The 22,159-nt window shown below is 39.8% G+C and overlaps 1 long non-coding RNA gene across 1 annotated transcript in view; it reads right to left on the bottom strand.

Moving 5' to 3' along the window:
- The window catches only part of LOC129680489 (uncharacterized), a 49,983-nt gene extending 31,661 nt beyond the window's left edge, over window positions 1-18,322 (bottom strand). Inside the window, exon 1 of the long non-coding RNA XR_008720698.1 lies at window positions 18,248-18,322. This is a non-coding gene — a long non-coding RNA (uncharacterized LOC129680489). The remainder of the gene's footprint in view (window positions 1-18,247) is intronic.
- Between the last annotated feature and the right edge of the window lie 3,837 nt (window positions 18,323-22,159).

Here is a 22,159-nt window from a genome sequence, read left to right on the forward strand (position 1 = left end):
TTTTAAAGTCTACACTGGTAAAGATTGCTTCAAATAAACAATAGCTTATTTTCAACACTATCTGAATTAACTGACCTTGAAGTGAAAGACTAGATAAACACAACCATTGGTCAATTTGGGTTTTAAAATTTTTTTCCTTATTATGATTATGATTACAATTTATTCATTTTGTATCCTGGCTATAGCCCCCTCCCTCATCTCGTCCTGGTCCCATCCTCTTTCCCTCTTACCCCCTTATGTCCCTCCCCTAGTCCACTAATGGGGGAGTTCCTTCTCTCCTACTATCTAACCCTAGCCTATCAGGTCTCATCAGGACTGTCTGGATCCTCTTTCTCTGGGGCCTGGTAAGGCTGCCTTGCCAGGAGGAGGTGATCAAATAGCAGGCAACTGAGTTCATGCCAGTGACTGCCCCTGCTCCCCTTACTAGGGAACCCACAATGGAGACTGAGCTGCCCATGGGCTACATCTGAGCAGGGGGTTTAGATCCTCTCCATGCATGGTCCTTGATTGATTCATCAGTCTCTGCAGAACCACTGGGCTTAGAATTTTTTGGCTCTGCTAGTCTCCTTGTGGAGCAACATTCCTCTCTGGGTCTTTCTACCTCCCCCGACTCTGCCCAAAGTTTGGCTCTGAGTCTCAGCATCTGCTTCAATACTCTGCTGAGTAGAGTGTTTCAAGGATTTTGTTTGTTTGTTTTTCCAGACAGGGTTTCTCTGTGTAGCCTTGGCTGCTTTTTCTATACTCACTTTGTAGACCAGGCTGGCTTTGAACTCACAACAATCCACTCGCATCTCCCTCCCCCAGTACTGGGAATACAGGTGTGCACCACCACACCCAGAAACTATAGATCATTTAATAAGCTTATTGGTATAGTTCTACAAACTGAAAAAAAAATAAAGCAAACAACTCTAGGTAATGAATGACAACTATTTTGCTATTTCAGTGATTTGTAATCATTTTCTTCCAACAAAATTAAGGAAAAATCTAATCAATTACATAGATTAAAAAAAATCCATTTCCAGACTCCAAGATGTTGGGAACCAGTGTACACTGTTTCTGAAGGGCAGAGGATCTGAAACTCCAAAACTGGTGAGTGGATGTGTAGCTGAAGCCAGACTGGCTTTGAGGCTCCTGGGCTAGAGAGGACAACCGGTGATCTGGGATAGAATGGATCCAGGGCCCATGTGAACGTCTCCAGAGTCTGAGAGTGGAGAACTATCTACTCCCTGCACTATCAGCTGCAACAGTGCTTGCTCCACGGGTTTCATTGCGGTTGTGGCAGTGTTGGGGAGGGCATAACCTCAGGTACGGGGAACCTTTTTACTCTAATGGCCAAACAGGGGATACAAATCTGAGAGTAGAAAACTGTAGGCTCTCTGAGCTTACAGCATACTCCCGTGAATGAGTGTGTCTGTGAGAGAGTGCATACAGAGACCTAGATCCAGGGTCCCTCTATGCTAGCCACCAGACTTGGATCCCTCCCACCCGCACACCCACTGTGGGCAACATAGGGATCCCTGGGACAGTGTTCTCAACATTGAAGCCCCTGTTCTGTGGGTCTCCCAGCAGAGTTCAGCCAAATAATTCCTGGAAACAATTCCTGGAGCCTAGATGGTGCAGCCCAAACAGATCTGAGCACTTGGAGCACAATGCCAAGACAGGCCTGTGGACCACTGAGCCATTCAGGGCACCTGCACACATGCACTGCTACTGAGAACCATCTCTGCCTGTGCACCACAGCCTGCCCATAAGCTCCTCCCTTACACTTCACTCTTAGAGGCAGGCACATTCCCAACTACACCCCTGTGCTTGCACAAATTCGCCTGCATCCTTCTTCCCTTAGCTGCATCTGAAACACCAAAACCCACACTCAATACGGTGGACCTCTCTCATCTTTCTGAAGAATACTGCAGACTCCAGACACAGACAGACCCAGTTTGCAGTACAGGCTTCAGGAACAAACAGCAAAGACCATCAGATGGCTAGAGGCCTGCATAAGACAACACCCAACAAAAATCAAGACATAAGGCTTCACCAGCAATCCCTAAAATCAATTGATATTTTAATTCATTGGAAACACAGGAACATGATTTAAAATTGATGCTTATCCAGTTATTAGAGGCACATAAAGAGGAAACAAACAAAAACAACAAAAGAGATGCCATCATGGAAAGACAGAAATCGATATTCAAACAGATGAAACAGAATTACACAAAACACAAACAGAGAAAACCCTGGAGCTAGAGAACTTAAAAAAGAGATCAGGAACCACAAAGGTAAGCATCACTAACAGAATACAAGAGACAGAAGAGAAATTCTCAGACACTGAAGATATAATTGCAGAACTTTATACATATCTCAAAGAAAAAGTAAAATCAGAAAAGTTCCAAACACAAAACATCCAAGAAAACAAGGATGTCATTACAAGACAAAATATAAGAATAAGAGGAATAGATGAAAAAGAAGATTCCATGCTCCAAGGTTCAGAAAATATTTTCAAATCATAGAAGAAAAATTTCCCAACTTAAGGAAAGAGATGCCCTTAAACATACAAGAGGCTTACAGAACACCAAATAGACGAGACCAGAAAAGAAACTCCTCATGTCACATAATAGTCAAAACACTAAATCTACAGAACAAAGAAAAATTAAAATTATCAAGGGAAAAAGGCCAAGCAACATACAAAGGTAGACCTATCAGAATCACACACCCAGAAACTATGAAATCCAGAAGGGCCTGTGCAGAAGTCATGCAGATTCTAAGAGGCCACAGATGCCAACCCAGTCTACTATACCCAGCAAAGCTTTCAATCAACATAGATGGAGAAAACAAAATATTCCATGACAAAACTAAACTTAAACAATATCTACACAGCAACCCAGCCCTACAGAAGATATTAGAAGGAAAACTCCAATCCAACAAAATCAACTACAGCCAGGAAAACATAGTTTATAGATAATCTCACAACAAAAAATCAAAAGAAAACAAGCACACACACTATCACCACCAACTCCACAATTAAAGGAACTAACATCCATTGGTCACTATTATCTATCAACATTAACGGACTCAACTCACCAATAAAAAGACACAGACCAACAGAATGGTTGTGGAAACAGGATACAACATTTTGCTGTATCCAAGAAACACACCTCTGCAACAAAGACAGACACTACCTTATAGTAAAGGGCTGGAAAAAAGTTTCTCAAGCAAATGGACCCAGAAAATAACCTGGAATAGCTGTCTTAATATCTAATAAAATAGACTTTCAACCAAAATTAATTAAAAAAAGATTAGGAGGGACAATTAATTCTCATCAAAGGGAAAATCCACCATGAGAACATCACCATCCTAAACATTTATGCCCCAAAAAGCACCTGCATTCATAAATGAAACATTATTAAAGTTCAAACCACACATTGATCCTAACACCTTAATAGTGGAAGACTTCAACACTCCACTCTCACCAAGGGACAGATCATCACAACAGAAGCTAAAAATAGGGACATAATAACACTTTCAGAGGTCCTAAATCAAATGGACCTAACATTTCACTCAAACTCATACCTTCTTCTCAGCAACGCATGGAACCTTCGACAACATTGAATATATAGTCAGACACAAAGCAAGACTCAACAGATAAAAAAAAAAAAAAAAAAAAAAAGATTGAAATAATCCCTTGTATCCTATCAGACCACTATGGCCTAAAAATATACTTCAACAACAGAAATAACAAAAAGCCTACACATGCTTGGAAACTAAACAACTCTCTGCTCAACAATAGCGGGATCAGGAAAGCAATAAAAAAAGAAACTAGAGACTTCCTAAAATTCAATATAAATGTAAAAACAACTTACCCAAACTTATGGGACACAATGAAAGCAGAGGAACATGCTAAGAGGAACGTTCATAGCACTAACTGCCTTCAGAAAGAAGTTTGAGACATCTCATACAAGTAACTTAATTGCACACCTGAATGTCCTAGAAAAAAAAAAAAAGGAAGTGGATAGACCCAATAGGAGTAGACAGCTGGAAATAATCAAACTTAGGGCACAAATCAATAAATTAGAGAAAATAAAACAATTCAAAGAATCAATGAAACCAAGAACTGCTTCTTTGAGAAAATCAACAAGACAAACAAACCCTTAGCCAAACTAAAAAGCAGAGAAACTATCCAAATCAGCAAAATCAGAAATGAAAAGGAGGACATAACGACAGACACTGAGAAAATTCAAAGAATCATTAGGTATTACTTGAGAAGCCTATATGCCACAAAACTTGAATATCTAAATGAAATGGACATTTTCTTGATAGATTCCATTTACCAAAGCTAAACTCAGATCAGGTGAATAGATCAAACAGTCCTATATCCCCCAAGTAAATAGAAGCAGTCATCAAAAATCTTCCTGCCAAAAAAAAAAAAAAAAAAGGCTCAGGGCCAGAGGGTTTCAGCACAGAATTCTACCAGACCTTCAAAGAAGAGCTGTCACCAATATTCTTCAAACTATTACACAAAATGGAAACAGAAGGAGCATTACTAAACTCATTCTATGAGGCCACAGTAACCTTGATACCTAAACCACACAAAAAAAGAGATCTTCAGACCAATATCTCTTATGAACATTGATGCAAAAATACTCAATAAAACATTCGCAAACCAAATCCAGGAAGACATAAAAGATACCATCCACCATGACCAAGTAAGCTTCATCCCAGGCACGCAGGGGTAGGTTAACACACAGAAATCCATGAATATAATCCACCATATCAACAAACAGAAGGGGAAAAAAAGCAATATCATTTCCTTATATGCCAAAAAAAATAATAATTTGACAAAATCCAACACCCATTCATATTTAAAGTTTTGGAGAGATCAAGGATACAAGGCACATACCTAAACATGGTAAAAGCAATATGCAGCAAGCTGATAAACGGAGAGAAACTAAACGGAGAGAAACTTAAATCAATCCCACTGAAATCAGGGACAAGACAAGGCTGCCCACTATCTCCATATCTCTTCAACATAGTACTTGAAGTCCTAGCTAGAGCAATAATACAACTAAAGAGGATCAAGGGGATACACATTGGAAACAAAGAAGTCAAAGTATCACTATTCACAGTTGATATAATAGTATACATGAGTTCTACCAGAGAACTCCTTCAGCTGATATCAGCAAAGTGGCTGGATACAAAATTAACTAAAACAAACAAACAAACAAACAAAAACAGTAGCCCTCCTGTATACAAAAGACAAAAGGGCTGAGAAAGGAATAATAGAAACTACAACCTTCACAATAGCCACAAATAACATAAAGTACCTAGGTGTCACTCTAACCAAGGATATGAAAGACCTGTATGAACAAAACTTTAAGTCTCTGAAGAAAGAATTAGAAGAAGATATCAGAAGATGGAAAGATCTCCCATGCTCATGGATTGATAGGATTAACATACTGAAAATGGCCATCCTGCCAAAAACAATCTACAGATTCAACGCAATTCCCATCAAAATACCAACACAATTCTTTACAGAACTAGAAAGAACAATTCTCAATTTTATATGGAAAAACAAAAAACCCATAATTGCTAAAACAATACTGTACAATAACAGATCTTCTGGAGGTATCACCGTCCCTGATCTCAAGCTGCACTATAGAACAACAATAATAAAAACTTCATGGTACTGCCAGAGAAACAGGCTGGAGGATCAATGGAATTGATTAGAAGATCCAGAAATAAACCCACACACCTACAGATACTTGAATTTTTACAAAGAAGCCAAAACCATACAATAGAAAAAAGACAGCATCTTCAACAAATGATGCTGGTCTAACTGGATGTGTACATGTAGAAAAATGCAATAGATCCATATTTGTCACCCTGCACAAAACTAAAGTCCAAGTGGATCAAAGACCTCAACATAAAACCAGACACACTAACCCTGTTAGAAGAAAAAATGGGGAAGAGCCTTGACTTCATTGGCACAGGAGACAACTTTCTAAAGAGAACAGCAACAGCTCGGGCTCTAAGATCAACAATCAATAAATGGGACCTCATGAAACTGAAAATCTTCTGTAAAGCAAAGGACACTGTCCTCAGAACAAAACGATAGCCTACATATTGGGAAAGGATATTCACCAACCCTGTATCTGACAGAGGGCTAATATCCAGAATATATAAAGAACTTAAGAAGTTAAACACCAACAAACCAAGTAATCCAATTGAAAAATGGGGTACAGAGATATACAGAGAATTCTCACTAGAGGAATATGAAATGGCAGAGAAACACTTAAAGAAATGCTCAGTGTCCTTAGTCATCAGGGAGATGCAAATCAAAAAAACCCTGAGATTCCATCTTACACCCATCAGAATGGCTAAGATCAAAAATTCAAGTGAGAACACATGTTGGAGAGGATGTGGAGAAAGGGGAACCCTCCTCCATTGCTGGTGGGAGTGTAAACTTGTACAACCACTTTAGAAATCAATCTGGCACTTTCTCAGAAAATTAGGAATAGTGCTACCACAAATGCAGCTATACCACTCCTAGGCATATATCCAAGATATGCTCAAGTATCTAAAAAGGACATTTGCTCAACCATATTCATAGCAGCTCTATTTGTAATAGCCAGAATCTAGAAACAACCTAGATGTCCCTCAACAGAGGAATGGATACAGAAATTGTCATACATTTACACAATGGGATGCTACTCAGCAATTAAAAGCAAGGAAATCATGAAATTTGTAGGCAAATGGTGGTAACTAAAAAAGATCATACTGAGTGAGGTATCACAGAATCAGAAAGACACATATGGTATATACTCACTCATAAGTGGTTATTAACCACTTAATATAGGATAAACATACCAAAATCCATACTCTTAAAGAAACTAAACAACAAGGAAGACCATAGGGAAGATGCTCGATCCTCATTCAGAAGGAAAAACGCGATAGACATTGGAAGCAGGAGAAGACAGGAAACAGGACAGGAGCCTACCACAGATGGCCTCTGAAAGACTCCATTGATCGAGGTATAGAAGTAGAGGCTGAGACTCATAGCCAAACTTTGGATAGAGTGCAGGTAAACTTAGGAAATAAGGGGGAGATAGAAAGACCTGGAAGGGACAGGAGCTCTAATGGGAGACCAACAGAACCACAAAAACTGATCCCTGGGGGCCCTGAAGAGACTGATACCCCAACTAAGGACAGTGAATGGAGAGGACCTAAATCCCCGGCTCACATGTAGCCCATAGACTCAGTCTCCAAGTGGAGTGCCCTAGTAAGGGGAGCAGGGACTTTCTCTGGCATGAACTTAGTGGCAGGCTCTCAGACCACCTCCCCCTGGGGGTTGCAGCCTTGCCAGTCTATAGAGGAAGACAATGCAACCAGTCCTGATGAGACCTGATAGGCTAGGGTCAGATTAAAGAGGATGAGGTCCTCCCCTATTAGTGGACTAGGGTAGGGGCATAGGGGCAGAAGAGGGAGGGAGGGTGGATCAGGAGGAAACAAGGAAGGGGGCCACAGATGGGATACAAATTGAATAAATTGTAATAAATAATAATTAATAAAAAATGCAAAACAAATTCCATTTCTGATTTGTCACTTTGTGTCTCTTATGTTTTCCTTTTTGCCAGAAGACTCATGAAGAGTTCAAATAAGTAAATGGCATTGCCTTTACAGCACTTTATTCCTATTTTCTTATGTATCTTAACAGGCCTCCTGATGTATTATGTCTATAAAAACAGAAACAAAGTTGGGAGCTGGAGTAATGTTACAGTGGTTAAGGAGAGCACTGGCTGCTCTTTCAGAGGACCCATGTTCCATTGCTAGCTCCCACAGAAGCTTACAATCATCTGGAATTTCTATTGAGAGGATCCAAGGCCCACTTCTGCTCTCCACTGGTAACAGGTGTACATGTGATCCACAGACATACATGCGGGGATACACACACTGATATGAATATAATAAAAATAAATACATCTTTTTCATAATTTAAAAAAAAAGCTTGGTTACTGATATTGTTGGGAACAAGCAAAAGAAACTTGCTCTAACAAAACTGACATTTTGTTTTCAGGCTCCATTTAGTCATAGGAAGAAACTAAGTTCAAGGTCCTAGGTCCTAGGAGAGCTGGGGACTTTCTAATATCTGAACAGCATCTGTTGTAAAAAGACAATTGTCTGAGTCCAATCATTTCAGGGACAACTTGTAAGGAGACAGTTGTCTGAGTCCAGACAGCTAAGGCCAACTTCTTCATCTTCCTGGCAGGGTCAAACAAATTCACGTTCCCAGGCCCAGGGACATTCTACCAATCCTATCATGATTGGTAGAAAAAAATGTAACAATAACTTGGCACATATGTTTGTGTTTTGCAAGCTTAAATATTCTGTGATATTCTGGCTCGAGGTTTCAGTTCAGCTCCTGAGTCTGTTCTGCAGCTTGATTATAATAAATATTTGTAACCTGAAAAAAAAAAAAAACAAAAAAAAAAACCTTGGCATGGTGGCTTATGCCTTTAATCCCAGCATTTTGGAGGCAGAGGCAGGCAGATCTCTGTGAGTTCAAGATCAACCTGAATTACAAGTGAGTTCCAGGGAGCCAGGGCAGCTATACAGAGAAATCCTGTCTTGAAAAAAAAAAAAAGAAATGAAAGAGAAAGGAGGCTGAGATAATGGTTCAGTGAAAGCTGGACATGCAGGTGGTTACACACACCTGTTATTCCAGCACTCTGGGAGGCAGAGGTGGGTAGATCTCTATGAGTTCAAGTCCAGCCTGGTCTATAGAGTGACTCTAAGACAGCCAAGGCTACACAAAGAAACCCTTTCTTGAAAAAAAAAAAAAAGCTGGGCATAGTAGTGAATGCCTTTAATCTCAGTACTTAGGAGTCAGATGCAGGTGGGTCTCTGTGAGTCTGAGGCCATCCCTGTCTACATAGTGAGTTCCAGGACTGCCAAGGCTACATAATGGGACCCTGTTTAGATAGATAGATAGATAGATAGATAGATAGATAGATAGATAGATAGATAGATAGATAGATAGATAGATATAGATATAGATAGATAAAGAGCTTATAGGACCAGAATTTAGAACTTAGCACCCACATGGGACAGTTCACAACTGCTCCAGCTTCCAGAAATCCAGTGCCCCTTTATGGCCTCTGTGGTCACCAACTCATACATGCACACAGGCATACACACACACACATGCAGGCACCTACGTGTGTGGTGTGTGCGTGTACACACACATACTTTAAAATTAAAAAAAAAAACCAAGAAATAGAATTGATACTGATACTGTCACATTCTAACCACAAGTAGTAGTCATTTATTCATATGTAGAAGAAAAAAAGTGTTTAACAGTTAAAACTTATGCTTGCTAATATTTTCCAAAATACTCTCTTTCCAGGAGGTCTAAAGTGTTCCAGGCTGGTATTGCACTCATCGTGTAGATGATGATGACCTTAGACTCCTGATCCTCCTCTGTCTACATCCTAAGTGCTGAGAGTCCAAGTATGTGTTGCCATTGTGTTCTAAGAACCATTTTCTTTCCATTTTTGCTGAAAAGAAATGTGACAAGTGATCAGTTGAAAGACTACTCTCACTCTAATTGCCATAACCAAATGTTATAGACTAGGTAACTGAAACAAGGGACAGTTACTGTCTTATAGCTGTAGAGGTTAGAAGTACAGGGCACAGGCAGGAGTGCAATCAGTGCCAGGTAAAGCTGCTTTTCCTGACTGTGCAGTCTTCTTATCCCTGTGTCCCCACAAAAGATCTTTTTACAAGGGCACTAACCCCACTGTAAGACACCCACATACATATTCTCAGACCTCTTATTTAAACCTAATTCTTTCCCAAAGGCCTTGTATCTTAACACCAAGTAGGAATTATGTCTTCAACATATAAATTTGGGGAAGAAATAATTCAACCCATAGTTTTATATATATATATATATATATATATATATATATATTTATTTATTTATTTATTTATTTATTTATTTATTTATTTATTTATATATCATAAAATCCTGTTACGTGAAGATAAAATTCAATGGCATAAGTATAATGGGAAAATGAATTAAAATTAAAGATGATTTATATAAACTTTCTATTATTGTTACATTATAATAATAATTATTACTATTGTTACGATTATGTTTTTGAGACAGAGTCTCTCTATTATATAACTCTGGCTGCTCTTGAATTCACTATGTAGACAACACTGACCTCAAACTCACAGAGTGCTGCCTGCTTCTGACTCCAGATTCTGGGATTAAAGGCATGTACTACCATGCTCAACTTACTTTTGCTATTTTTTCTATTTTTTACACATTTTCTTTTATTGTTATTACTATTATTATTTACAATTTATTCACTTTGTATCCCAGTTGTAGCCCCCTCCTCCATCTCCTCCCCTTTCCACCCTTGCTCCCTCTTCCCTCTCCCCTAGGCCACTGATAGGGGAAGTCCTTCTCCCCTACTGTCTGACCTGAGCCTATCAGTTCCTATCAGGACTGTCTGGATCCTCTTCCTCTGTGGGTTGGCTATATCACCCCACCAGGGAGAAGTGAGCAGACAATTCAAGGAGCAGGCAACCGAGTTCATGTCAGAGACTGTGTCTTCTCCCCTTACTAGGGAGCCCACATGGAGACTGAATTGTCTGTGGGCTACATCTGGGCAGGGGGTCTAGGTCCTCTCTATGCATGGTCTTTGGTTGATGCATCAAAAACAAGATAGACACTGGAAATGTTAGAAGAGAAAGAATAGGACAGGAGCCTACCACAGATCTCTAAAAAACTCCCCTTAGCAGGGGATTGAAGCAGATTCAGAGACTCATTTATTGTAGTTCTGTAGTGATAAGGAATACAGTAAGCATCCTCACGAGGGGATAGGGCAGAAGTGGTGATCCCAGGGTTATAAAACTGCTCACTATAAGTCTTTCCAAAGATAATAAGAAATAAGAAGTTGGCTCATTCACTAGTCCTTTTGCTCTTTAAAAGGTAGTTTTATGTAACCCAGGCTAGCTTCAAACTTCGTATGTATTGAGGAGAAGCCAGTACTTCTGATCCTCTTACTAAACATACCTCCCAAATGCTGGACTACAAGCATGCCCAACTGTGTCCAGCTGATTTACTATTACAGTAGTAATATATTATTATATATATTGTTAATATATTGTAATATAATATATTGCTCAAAGTGTTAGGCAGGGAATGGTAGTGCATGCCTGTAATCCCAGTCCTTTGGGAGGTAGAGGTAGAAGGATCAGGAGTTCTAGGTTACATGCTGAATTCAAATTTTATGCTACCCTGGGCTATTTGAGACCTTATCTCAAAACAAACAAAACCCCAAGTGTGGTGCTACATGCCTGTAGTCTTAGCACTTGAGAGGTATGTGTGGCAGGAGGATCATTGAAGGTTTGATGCCAAGCTATACTACATAGCAAATGCTAGGCTAGTCTCAGCTGCATAGCAAGACCCTGCTTCAACAGAATAACACAAAAATATCTTTACTTCTTAAAGGACTAGGTGTTGGGACTGGAGAGATGGCTCAGTGGTTAAGAGCACTGTCTGCTCTTCCTAAGGACCGGAGTCCAATTCCCAGCACCCACATGGCAGCTCACAACTGTCTGTAATTCCAGGCCTGACACCCTCACACCAATACACATAAAATAAAGAAAATTATGTCATAGGCAGTCCCTCTTCCCATTATTATGTAACCCACTTGGACACTGAACTGCTACATGTACATGTACATGGGCTACATCTGTGCAGGGGTTCTACGTTATCTCCATGAATAGTCCTTGGTTGGAGTATGAGTCTCTGTGAAGTTCCCTGTGTTCAAATTTTCTTGTTCTGTTGCTCTCCTTGTGGAGTTCCTGTCCTCTCCACCTCTTGCTATTTCCCACTTCTTAACTAAAATTCCATTCACTCTGCCCTACAGTTGTCCATCAGGCTCAGCATCTGCTTTGATAGTCTGCAGAGCAGAGGCTTTCAGAGGCCCTCTGTGGCAGGTTCCTAGGTTTGATCACCTCCCCCTGAGGGGGGAGCAGCCTTACCAGGCCACAGAAGATGACAATGCAGCCACTTCTGATGAGAACTGATAGACTAAGATCAGAAAGAAGGAGAGGAGAACCTCCCCTATCAGTGGACTTGGGGAGGGGCATGCATGCAGAAAGGGGAGGGAGGGTGGGATCGGGAGGGGAGGAGGGAGAGACTTATGGGGGGATACAAAATGAATAAAGTGTAATTAATAAAAGTTAAATAAAAAATTTAAAAAAATAAAGAAAATTAAAAGAACTAGGTGTTGAACTCACTGCTCCACAAATGCTAGGCAAGGACTCGGTCACTGGCCAATAACCTCAGTCCTTTATTTAGCGGTTTGGGTACTGCTATGTTACTTGCGTTACTTAAATTTCTGAGCTTAGGCAATCATCTGCTTCAACTCCCTGAGGGTCAGGGCTACTGGTACCTTCTGACATGCAGTTAAATTTATTTTTAACCTATATATAAAAGCATAAACATTGTGCATATTTATTGGGTATCAAGTGATAGTTAAATACATTGTATATACATTTAAATCATGTTAAACTATCCATATCTTCTATAAGTTTCACTTTTTTGGTGAAAACTTTCAAAAGCCTGATTTGTTCTCTTTTGAGACAGGGCCTCATTGTGTAGCTCCAGCTAGCCTCTAAAGCACAAGAATCTATCTACTTCAGCATCCAGAGTGCTGGAATAAAAGTCACATCATGCTTGACACACCAGAAGTACATATTTCTATACAAATGCAACTTGATGATGGATTAATTAACCTTTTCCCTGTCCCTCTCAATCCCTTACTCTCTCTGCTCTCTGCTATCATTCTATCAACTTCTATGAGAATAATTCTGTATTCTCTGTGTGCCTTATTTCACTTAACATAATTATGTCCAGTTCCAACCATGTTGTCACAAATCATATTTTTTATTGAATCATCAGTTGATGGACACTCAGATTATTTCTGTTTCTTGGTTATTATAAATATTGTTGCAATTAATGTTAACATGGAATGCAGATGACTTTTTATCATGGAATGCAGATGACTTCTTATCATAACTGGTTTCATTTTTCACTGTATATACACCCAGTAATATACTCTGTAATACTAGATCACATGGAAGTTATATTTTAAATTCTGAGACAGGGTTTCTCAGTGTAGCCCTGACTGTCCTAGAACTCACTCTGTAGACCAGGCTGGCCTCAAACTCAAAGATACACCCACCTCTGCCAGAATGCTGAGATTAAAGGTATGCATTACCACTGTCAGGCTTTTGTTATTTCCTTGACACAGTGTTTCACAACATAGATATGACTGTTCTGAAATTCACTATGTGACCAGGATGGCAATGAACTCAGACATTTGAGTTTATCCATCTGCTGGGATTAAAGTCAGAACATCTGGTATGTTAAGAACTTTCCTACTGCCTCTTCTTTCTTTAGATAGGGTCTTATCCTGCGGGTTAAGCTGTCCTGATACTGATTATGCAGCCCTGGGTGGCCTTAAATTTGTAGCAATCCTTCTGCCTCAGCCTCCCAAATTATTTTAAATGATTTTTAAGGGTATGAACTGACATCTTGTTGTTCTAATTGTATTTTCCTGATGATTGGTGGTGGGATTTTTTTCACATATCTTTAGCCATGTTTTTGAGACATGGTCTCACTATGTAGCCCTAGCTATCCTAGTAGACCAGGTTAGCTTCAAACTCACAGAGAGTCTCCTGCCTCTGCTTCCCAACTCCTGAGACTAAATACCTGTGCCTTTAGCCATTCTTCTACCTTCTTTTGAGAAACTACTAGCTGGGTGTGGTGATGCACACCTGTGAACCCAGCACTCATGGAGGCAGAGACAGGCAGATCTCTGTGAGTTCGAGGCCAGGCTGGTCTACAACGTGAGTCTAGGAGAGCCAAGGTTACACAGAGAAACCTTGTCTCAAAAAATTTTTTTAAAAATTAAAATTGAGAGAGAAAAAAATTCTACTTGGCTATCTTTTACATTTTGTAATTGAGTTGTTTTCTTTTTCACAATTAAGGAATTTTTTTCTTATTTGTTTTTTGAAACAGTGTCTTACTATGTATCCCAGGCTGGCTTCAAACTCACCATCCTTTTAACCACAGGCTGTCGGGAGCTGGGATTATAGGGCTGCTACATGATGCTCAGCTTGAGAGCATGTCTTTTAGAAACTGTGCTAGGAACTTCCTTGTTTCCAGGTTTATTACTAGTTTCCTAAGCTCCTTTCCATTTCTTTGCTCAAATCCTTTCACTATTTATGCTATCACAGTGATTTTCTAAAAGCCAACTTTGATTTAGAATTCTTTTTGATGGGCTAGGCATAGTGGTTCAGGCCTACAATCTTGAAGGCTTGGGAGAATGAAGCTGCAGGATCACAAGTTAGAGCACAGCCTGTCTCAAGAAAACATAAAATACAACAAAACAGAGCAAAAAACCATGGATTTTTTTTTTAATGTTTTCTTTCCTGTTCCTAAAACTGACTACATCATAAGCCAGCCAAATCTAGTGATACACTGGCTACTTGGGAGGCTGAACCAGAAACGTGGAACCCAGCCTAGGATATATAGTAAGTTCAAGGCTGACCTATGCAACTTAAAGATACCTTCTCTCAAATTAAAAAAAGTGTGTGTGTATCAGAGGAGAACTTTGGGAATCAGCTACTATGGGATCAGATTAAGGACTGAACTCAAATCATCAGGTTTGCCTGGTGAGCACTTTTTACATTTTTATTTTTATGTTTATGAGTGTTTTGTCTGTATATGTATGGACACTATGGAGTGCCATGGAGTGCCCATGGACGCCAGAAGAAGGAGTCAAATCACTTGTGACTGGAGTTAAGATGATGGGGAGCCACTATGTGATTTCTGGAAATCAAACTCAGGTCCTCTACAAAAGGATTAAGTGCTCTTAACTGCTGAGATATTGCTCCAGACCCATGGAAAGCACTTTGGCCCTAGTCTGTTTTGTTTTGTTTTGTTTTGTTTTGTTTTGTTTTGTTTTGTTGTTCTGTTATATGAGGCAGGGCTTCACATAGGCCAGGCTTACTGTGAACTCTCCACCTTCCCATCTCCTCCTCCTAAATGCCATGATGACCCATACCAGGTTTATACGATGCTGGCACAGGCATTTTACCAAGTAAACTATGTCATCCCCAGGTGTTCTTTTCATTCATGTTCTGATGCCAAATCTACAAGAATAACAAGCATGCTGGGATGTTCTCAAACAAGATTCCCTCTAAAACCCTCCATCACTCATCTACCTAAGCCCATCCCCACAGTGATTTCTCTCTGGTGGAGCCACCAAAAGGGGTCCTGGATACAGATAAAGCAGACTACACCAGGCTTCAGCATTAGTTTGTTTTTCAATACAGGGTCTCATGTTGTGCATGATGGCCTCAAACTTGTTATACAGCCAAGGCTGGCTATAAATACATTTTTTTTCCAAGACAGGGTTTCTCTGTGTAGCCTTGGCTACACACTTGGGCTGGAACTCACTCTCCAGCCCAAGCTGGCATCAAACTCACAGAGTTCCACCTGACTCAGCCATATAAGTGCTCGGATTAAAGGTATGTGCCACTAAACTGGGCTGTACCTCTGAACTCTTTGATAATCTTATGTCTGTCCCCTAGGAACTAAGATTGTAAGGCATGCAACATCACAGCTTGCTAAGAGTTATGTCATGAAGGACAACTAAGAATTAGGTAAATGAAGCATTTAATCTGATAAGTGAGAACATAATAAGGCATAGAAATGGAACAAAATACCTCATACACTAGAATGGCAGTTAATACCTGATACCTGGAGAGGAGCTGCTAACATTTACTGTGTGCTTACTGTACTCACACTTTGTGAATTTTGTTGCATGGTGATGAAGGCTTCCTTCTTAACCAAACTGGGGTCTGGTTCTCTCAGACATTGGGTTGTGCCTTAAGTCCAGTTAGTCCAGTTTTACTAAGAATCTGAGTCTCTAGCAAGCACCACCATCAGTATCTGATCAAATTCTTCATTCTGTGCTCATCACTCTGCTCTGCCTCCAGCAAGAATTCCACTAGATTGACATTTCCTCTTAGTAATTTTCCATCTGTTGACCCCTATCGTTTCCTTTGGCTACCTATTGCTATTATTCCTTGCTATGTTTGAAGCTGAGCCTAACTTCCTTCCTCTGCTGAAAAATCTCATTGCAGTGGTCACTATACCCATCAAGACACAGCCTTTCACTAACAAATATCATGAAAAGTATTTTAATAAGAAGCAATGATGTTTGTTTTTCAGGTAACCCTATGCGAGGCATTGTTTGTTAACACCATTTTACAGAACCGAATACTGGACACTGACAGGTGAAGTTTCCTGTGAATTCAGAATTTAAAAGGGCTGACTAAGAAGGGGGATGGAAAGAGTTGCAGAGGTTCTAGATAACTATCTGGGGCCAGATTAAAAAATTTTGTCTTGGTCCATTTGAGCTGCCATAACAAAAATAAAAGCTACAAATTTGTTTGGTTTCAGGTCAGAAGGCTAGAAGTCTTGTTGTTGTTGAATGATGAAGTCTAACATCAAGGCATGAGCAAGTTCACTTTTCTTCTAAGGCCTTAGTCCTTGGCTCAGACATGGCCACCTTCACAGTGTATATGCATCATTGATATTTCTTTTATTATTTGTTTGTTTATTTTTTTTAGACAGGATTTCCCTGTGTAGCCTTGGCTATCCTGGACTTACTTTGTAAGCCAGGCTGACCTCAAACTCACAGCAATCTGTCTGCCTCTGCCTCCCCACTGCTGGATTACAGGCATGTGCCACCATGCCTGGTTTGATATTTTTTTAACTTCTTTTTTTTAAAGATGTATTTATTTAATATATATGAACACTCTGTTTTCATGCATACCAGAAAAAGAAATCAGATTTCATTGCAGGTGGTTGTGAGCCACCATGTGGTTGCTGGGAATTGAACTCAGGACCTCTGGAAGAGCAGTCAATGCTCTTAACCACTGAGCCATCTCTCCAGCCCCTGATATTTCTTTTTAATGGGCTCCTCCTCTCTTATTATAAGAACATCAATCAGGTTTTATTATGTTCCACTCTGATAGCCGCTTTTTAATTTAAACACCTCTTCAAAGGCCCAGTCTCTAAATATAGTCATATTCTGAAGTACTATGAGACAGAGATCCAACACATTGGGGGAGATACAACCAAGTCCATACATGGCTCTCTAAAGGATTTTGAACTTTAATCTGTAGATCACTTATTCTGAAGCTTGGTGGTGAGTCAGACTCACTAGAAGATCTTTGGGGAAACTTCAAATTCCAGGACATGATTCAGATTCAAATCCCTCCGGGTTATAATCCAAGGAGAAGTTCAGTTCCTCTGTCCTTTCCTATTGACTCTGGTGCAGTGGGATCTTTCTCCCTAGCCCTTCCCCACCCCAGGTACTGGGGAATGAGCGCAGATCTTTGTGTGTGATAGATAAGCACTTATCAACAAGTTACAGCTTCAGTTCTTTTGAAAATTCTGAGGGTGGTGGTGCTGGTGGTGGCAATTCCTCACATGTAAGATATGAATCCATTCAGCTCTTTGGTTTCTGGTTCATATTCTGTCTAAACACACAAGCCATGAAAGTCAGCTTCCCTCCTGGAGCTTAACTCCAATAACTTTTCTCTTCCTCCAATCTAGACACAGAGGGAAAATTCCCTGACTTTGGCTTTGCTTTTGGATTGTTGGCTCCTTGAACACTGAAGAGACTGAGTATAGCCATAAGACTAGACTAGTTTATAGAAATCTTGGGTAGACTTTCCTCCTAGATTGAGATGACTGTGACTGTGTGCTCTTCAAGCCCCACCCCAAACTGTATAGCTCCTTACCTGGAAGATAAAGGGCAAGAAAGGAAGGGAAGGGCTAGGGAGAGATAGCAGTTTTGTCAGCACAAGATAAGGTCATTTTATGACTTCACAAAAGAGGAAATTTCAGTTGCAAGGAGCAAGGGAAAGGTTAGCAATGAAGACACCAGGGCAAAAGTCAGAAGTTAACTGGTTGTGATTGGTCTACACCTACAATCCCAGGAACTCAGGAAGCTGAAACATGAAGAGTCCCATAAGTTACAAATCAGTCTGCATTCCAGCATGAGGCCTTGTTAAGGAAGAGAGAGACAAAGAAACAAAGAAAGAGGCCAGAGGGCAGAAAAGCAGATGCTGCAAGTCAATGCCAATTGATTACCATGAATGATCTTCACAAAGGCTGTCCTCTGACTGATACCAGTGCGATCCTTGGCAGGTATGTACCCCTTCCTGTAAAAGGGCACAATACAACAGTTCTATGGGCAAAGCCTGGGTCACATCACTCACACCCCTTCATTCAAAGCACTTCTTCTACTATATTTGGACTTTATCATAACTTTTACAAAAAGGTTCCAATGCTAAACCACTGTACTTACTCTCAGCAGATAACTACAAATTTACTTTTAATAAAACCTAGTTGCCACTGAGCTATGGAGACTACTGTCAATTATTGGCCCTTTTTATAGTTAATGCTTTTAGTCTCTGAAGGAGTGTTCTCTCTCTTATTTAAAGCAAATGCTTCCGCTTGCACTTAATTTTTTTTTCTTTTCCTCATTTCCTATGAATTCTTATGCCATCCATTTTTTTCCTCCTACTGTGTGGCAGGAAAGAAAATTTCTGTTCTAATCATTTAGTGGGCCACTGACACAGTTTCTGTTTTGTTTTGTTTTCTTTTGTTTTGTTTAAAGTTGGGGCTTCATGTGTTTCATACTGCCTTGAAACTCACTTTGTAGCCTATGGATGGCCTTGAACTTCTGACCCTCCTGTCTTCACTTCCTGAATACTAAGAATACCGGTCTGTGCCATCATGCCTAACATTGGATACTGTCACTTTCGTTGTTTGAAATCTAGTACCTTGTACACTTTTCTGCAATTTTTTTCTTAGCTTAGAAAAATTCCAACCGGTCATGGTGGCACACACATTTGATCCCAGCACTCTGGGAAGGAGAGGCAGATACAGAGCTGTGAGTTTGAGGCCATCCTGGTCTACAGAGTGAGTTCCAGGACAGCTAGGGCTACACAGAAAAACCCTATCTTAAAAAAATCATAATAATAATAATAATAAAGATTTTATTTATTTTATGTATGAGTGTTCTATCTGAAGAGGGCATCAGATTCTGGTATTGGTTGTAAGCCACCATGTGGTTGCTGGGAATTGAACTCAGGACGTCTGTTCTTATCGGCTGAGCCATTGCTCCAGCCTTAATAAACAATTTTTTTAATTAAAAAGAAAAATTCCAAGCAAATATTTTTGTACAAACAAGACTAAACTCTCAACAGAACCTTTTTGTTTGTTTGCTTGTTTTGTCTTGTTTTGTTTTGTTTTTCAAGACAGGGTTTCTCTGTGTAGCCCAGGCTGGCTTCAAACTCACAGAGCTCTTCTGCCTACCTCTGCCTCCAGTGCTGGGATTACAGGTGTGTGTCACCATGCCCAGCTTCAGATCTTTTTTTCTAATTTAACATTTCAATGGGTCCCTAAACATAGGACCTAGGCATCATACTTTTATAGGATCATATCTCTGAATGGAAAACTCACTAAGTTTTTACCAGACTGAAATGGTCATGAAATGCTTGTTCTTTCATTCTACAAATAGTTGCTGAACAAATACCATGTAAGTTGTTGTGGTATTTGGATTGAATCTGTGAACGACAGAAAGATCTCTGCTTTTTGTAATGTTTTTTTTTTTTTTTTGTCTTTCTTCCTTTTTTTTTTTTCTTAATTGTATGTGAGCTGACAAGAGTTCATGTGTATCTGATGTAAGCAGAGGGCATTCAATCACCAGCCACATGGTGATTTTGAGTTACCATGTCAGCACTGAGAACATAATGAAGGGCCTCTGCAAAACCAGAAAGTGTTCTTCATCACTGAGATATCTCTCTAGCCCTTGTTTTATCATTATTTGAGACAAAATTTTACTATGTAGTGGAGCTGTACTTTCTGTACTTTCTGCTGTACCCTCTTAAATGCTGGGTTTACAGAAGTGCAGGATGATGCCTGGCTCCTGATCCTTTTGTTCTTATAGGTTTTGTTCTAGCATGGATGGAAGGAAGAAATGTATAGTAAAGAAAATAGGTGAGGGCTGGAGAGATAATTTAAAAAGAAAATAGTAAGATGACTGTATAATACATCAGAAAATGTCAAATATAGATGAAAATAGTGGGAGGAATATGAACAAGGCACATGATATTTTAAGTATGAAGATGTCCAAATAAAGCCTATTATTTTGAAAGTTAAGTATAAAAACATTAAAAAGAAAAAAAAATACATGTGCCTGGTGGCACACACCTTTAATCCCATAACTTGAGAGGTAGAAGCAAATAGATCTCTGTCAGTTTTAAGCCAGCCTGGTCTACACTCCAGGTCTGGCCAGCCTGGACTATGTAGTGTCTCAAAAAAATAGCACAAATTAAAAAGTAAATAATGGAAATGCTGTGAAAATGGAAAATATAGATTAAGAGAAAGGAGAACAAGAGTAGTAGTAGGAGGAATTATGATTTTATTTTCATTCTTGGAAATAGTCCTGGATCTGATAGACGACTGCTACATGTTCAGCTTTATTAGTTCTTCATATGATGGGCCACTGTTGCTATGTAATAGATGTAATAAATTACCCTAAGACTTAGTTACTGAAAACAAAACCAACAGTGTTGGACTGGGAGGGAGAGTAATTCAACAAAATTGTTCGCCTAGCAGGCATGAAGACCCACCTTTAATCCCCAGAACTTATGTGAGGAAAGCTAGGCATGGTGACATAAGCTTGTAATGCAAGCATTAGGGAGGCCAAAACAGGTAGATTCCCTAGAGCTCACTTGCAAACACAGTGAGCTCCAAGCAAAAGGAGAGTCCCTATCTCCAGTACCAGGTTGGCAGCTCCTGTATTAGTTTGCTTCTCTTTGATGTAATAAAACCATGACCAAAAGCAACTTGGGGACAAAAGGGCTTTTTTCGTCTTACAGTTTATAGTCTGTCATGGAAGAAAGCCTGGCCAGGAACTGAAAGCAGAAATCTGGAAGCAGGACTGAAGCAGAGACCATAAAGGAATGTGGGTTGTTTTCATGGCTTATTTTTTTTTAATACAACGCAGGCAGTTCTGCCTAAGGGTGGCACCACCCTCAGTGGGCTGGGCCCTCCCACATCAATCATTAATCAAGAAAATACTACAAATACCTACCTACATGACAATATGATGGAGGTTTTTTGTTTGTTTTTTGTTTTTTTCAATTGAGGTTGTTATTTTCCTGGATGACTCTGGCTTATGTCAACTCAACAAAAATCTAATCACCATAGCTCTTGAGAAACATCACCTGAAGTTTTCTAACCCAGAAAAAAAAAAAAAGAAAAAGAAAAAACGCACACAAATTCAGGAAGGAGGTTTATATGAATATTTCCGGCTTTGGTTGTCAAAAGGTTATATGGTTTTGTTTGAGGGGAGGTTAGTTTTATTGATTTATTTTTTAAGACTGAGTCTTGTATTACAATGGCTTTGAATTCGCTGTTTTTGAGGATAACCTTGACCTTCTAATTTTCCTGCCCACACCTCCCATATAATCAAGTTACAGGCATGTACCACCACACTAGATTTATGTGGTGCTGGAGATCAGACTCCAGGCTTCATGTATGCTAGGCAAGCACATTACCAACTGAGCAATATGCCAAGTCTCAAGAGATTGTAGCTTCCTGACTCTTAGGTCTGAAGTTTCATTCCCCTTCAAAGCATCTTACATGGTCATCAAGGTGTGGCAGCTAGCTGGTCCAGAGAGAGGAGAAGCTAGGAAAGGGTCACAACTCATTTTCTCATCATTGGGGTTATACATCTCCTGGGCTGGGTCAGGTCTGGTCTCTTGCCCTTCTTCCCTTTTTTCCTTTCTTTTTTTTCTCTTTTGAGTAGAGTTTGAGATAGGTAGCCCTTGTCGGCTTCCTATGCAGCTAAGGCTGATCTTGAAATCCTGGTCTTCCTGGTTCTACCTCCATCTCCAAGGACTAGACTACACATATATGCGAACTTTCTTTTCTTTTTTTTTCTTTTCTTTCTTTCTTTCTTTCTTTCTTTCTTTCTTTCTTTCTTTCTTT

Source organism: Psammomys obesus, unplaced genomic scaffold, assembly GCF_907164565.1.
Source record: "Psammomys obesus unplaced genomic scaffold, mPsaObe1.curated_primary_1811, whole genome shotgun sequence".
Lineage (NCBI taxonomy): Eukaryota > Metazoa > Chordata > Mammalia > Rodentia > Muridae > Psammomys > Psammomys obesus.